We start from the raw sequence: 3,269 nt of genomic DNA, 5'->3' as shown, positions 1-3,269 counted from the left end.
CAAAAACCTCATTTTTAAATAAACATCCAATAGATTCATTCTTTAAATTTGAACTTCTAGTTTTTCCATAGAAACATTGACAATCTTTTTATATACTTTTTTGAGGTTCATTGTTATTTTAATTTGACCTTCTTGGGGTTTTTTTAAACGTGGAAAATTATTTTTTTGTACAAATACTGAACAAGGTAAGAGGAGAAAGAATAGACACTCCGATTGGTTATCTTTTTTCACGAACGTGAAAAATCCATGAGAGATTATTTCACACTCATAACATTTTCTTCGAACTCTCCAATTTGCTAAATTTAAACTTCCAGAGTTAACATTATCTAGGTGATGCTTGTTTTCTTCTTGGTTTATAAATGTTGAACTACTCGGTTATTTTAAATTGAACTTCTTGGTTTAGTCTTTCGTAAGGGGAGAAATCCGAGTTTAAAAAAAAAACATCAAACCACTCTACTATTATAAATTGAACTTCTTTGTGTTTATTCTTTTGTAATGAGGAAAATCTAAGTTTTTATATGCATTCATCTACACTGTTATTTTAGTTTGAACTTCTTCCTTTTATTCTTTAAATAATGAGAAAAGTCTGAGTTTTCAATATACACCAAACTATTATATTATTTTAAATTGAACTTCTTGGTTTTATTTTTGCTAGGAGTGATTTAATAAACATCCAACTACTCTGCTATTCTAATCTGAACTTTTTTTATTTTAATTAGAAACAAAGAAAATTTGTTTTATTTCTTTAATAAACTTCAGAGTTCTCTATTTTTAAAATTTGAACTTCATGGTTTTTTTGTGTGTTCGCTTCTTTATTTTTGGATACCCAATGTGTGTGTTTTGCCATAAGTGAATATTTTTTAACTATCCGCAATAGAGAATATGAACTTCGCATCCACATTTTGTTGTCTTCAAGAAATGCTCGCTCTTTTGCTTTTAATTTTGGACTTCTATGATCTATTTTTAACTCACGAATAGTTTTTTTGGTTCTGTGGAATTTTTAGAGTTTATGTTTTAGGCACTCTTTTTTGGGTAAACGCTCATTTGTTTGTTTTTAACATCATTTTTCGTCTTTTTATACAAACTACCAACACGTTGAATAAGAAAAGAACGTTAAACGCCTAGATAGAGGTTTTTTTGTTATCTATGAGCATCACTTTTTGTTATCTATGAGCATCATTTTTGTGTTTGTTTTGAAAAACAAAAATGATGGAATTACCACCAACGAAGTAGATGCACCGGTCTTTCTTTTAAAAACTAATTCTTGCCACTTCATTATTGAGGAAAAACTAACTCTAATTGAATAGTCTCAATCAGGTAGGTAGGGGGTTACAAATAAAGAAATAGAAAGTACATCTAGTTTTAGTGCTCTTTTTCGCAAACAGATGTGCAACCAAATTGCCATTCCTCCTTGTATAAATGAGCTTTGAACCCCTTCAAACTTGTAAGTATGAACACATCTCTCAAAAGCCATCGACCGCCTCAAAACAATCCCTAGAATCCTGCCACATCGTGCATAAAACGTGGCCTTCAGGCTCAATAATAATAATTCAGAATTGTTCTTCAATCACCATCAGCATGGTTGTCCCTGTAGGCAAACTATCAACTTATGATTCTGAAGTTACGAGCTTTTGGCAATTGTTTACGAGCTACTGAACAAACTAAAGATCGTTGGCAAAACAACATGAGTGAAGGCAATACCTTTTTAACTTCTTGTTTATCTGAATTTGAACTTGCATTTTTTTTGCAGGGTGCAGGTTACAGCAGTGGCGCACGGGTAGGGGCGACTGCAATGTATATGCGGTCTTCAGGGACAGCAGGTTGGGATCGGGCACGAGCATTGAGGATCAAGTGGTTCAGTATCTCAATGTAATAGTTAAAGTAAATATTGAATATCATGCCTATGTAGGATACTCGAGTCCACAGTAGCGCCCAAGGATTTTCGATGACACATACTATTTTTCCCTACCACAATGTCAATAAAAATAATGTCATGTGAACAGAAACTTGGAATGAAAACTTTACCATGCGACGATTGCAAACTGCGAGTCGTAAATCGAGGTTGCCGCTGTTCATCAGGGATGGGGAAGATTTCACCATGGCTAGGAGGGCACCTTCATTTTCTGTGTAATGCAGAAATAGTAAAAATTAATGTGTGATTACTGATCCAGGACTGTAAACAAGTTTTGTGGATGAAAGAACAGATTTTGTTCAGAGACTGTAGAACATCTAAAAACTGAATACATGGAAATAAAAATCAAAGTGTGTGTAGGGGAGATTTCAACTTGAACTTCTCATCCACCTAGACAGTTCCTTCCTTTTTTCATACAATTCCACATGGATGCATCCGAGGCCTACATATGTTAGTGCACTCATCTTATTTTATAAGTGATCTGACGAGATGTAGTTCTTTTTAAAGCAAATGTCTTCCTGAAGAAAAAGGAACACGATGTTCAGACTTACAAATGTCTTCCTGAAGAAAAATGTAAACGTCTTACTCTGAATGTACCTAGCAACACCCAGACTTTAGTTTTCTATTTGAACGACCATGAGAAATCAACTCGACCTGCCATGTACCCTCTACAACGGCGTGATGTTGAACAACAACAGCATGAGCGACATCAGATGGAGGAAGGAACCAGTAGACATGTAGTAGCACAAGTCAAAATTTGAAGCAATTGCAGCAACACCACAGGGCTCTCAAGCAACGGTACCAAAGGGATCTGAAGCGGCATCGGACAATGGGTCGGCGAGATTGCAAGTGCTAGCTAGCAGCCGCACGGGAGTAAGAAGGTCACAGGATGCGCGGGAGGAAGTCCATCGTGCACAGGAGGAAGAAGGCACATCGATGGCATGCGAGAAGCCAGCGGCTGCACACAGAGCATCTAGAGGAGATGGCTCGGTTGCCGGCGTTTCCGCTGCTGGCTGAGGAGAAATTAGAGATGGGAGGCATTAGGTGATTTAGTTGAATGGTGCGAGTTGCTGTAGTTGAACGGCGGGAGGAAGGACGAAGATGGCATAGGTGGCGGGAGGAAGATGTTCGAGGGAGGATGGGGATGGGGCTGTGGAGGACCGGGAGGGCACACCAGAGCAGATGGCAGTCCACGCCGGTGGGGAGGGAAGGTCACGCCGGATGGGGGAAGGTCGTGCCGGAGCAGAGGAAATGTTGCGCCAGTTGTCGAGGTGATGGTTGGAGTGGAGGGGCGATGGATGTAGCTTCCGGCACGCGCGGTGGCTGGGGTCGACGCGTCGCATGATTGCGGATCACG

At 38.9% G+C, this 3,269-nt stretch overlaps 1 long non-coding RNA gene across 2 annotated transcripts; it reads right to left on the bottom strand.

Moving 5' to 3' along the window:
• Positions 1-1,250: 1,250 nt before the first annotated feature.
• LOC123060360 (uncharacterized) lies at positions 1,251-3,262 on the bottom strand. Of its 2 annotated transcripts, none has more exons than XR_006427922.1 (3): positions 2,026-3,262; positions 1,702-1,805; positions 1,251-1,599 (listed from the first exon to the last, which is right to left on the bottom strand). It is a non-coding gene; the product is annotated as an uncharacterized lncRNA (long non-coding RNA). The 2 variants fall into 2 exon arrangements; XR_006427921.1 differs by having other exon boundaries at positions 1,251-1,588.
• Positions 3,263-3,269: the final 7 nt, after the last annotated feature.

The sequence above is a fragment of the Triticum aestivum genome, chromosome 3A (genome assembly GCF_018294505.1).
Source record: "Triticum aestivum cultivar Chinese Spring chromosome 3A, IWGSC CS RefSeq v2.1, whole genome shotgun sequence".
Lineage (NCBI taxonomy): Eukaryota > Viridiplantae > Streptophyta > Magnoliopsida > Poales > Poaceae > Triticum > Triticum aestivum.
Note: the sequence above shows the minus strand (reverse complement) of the source record. Positions and strands in the feature narration are given on the sequence as shown.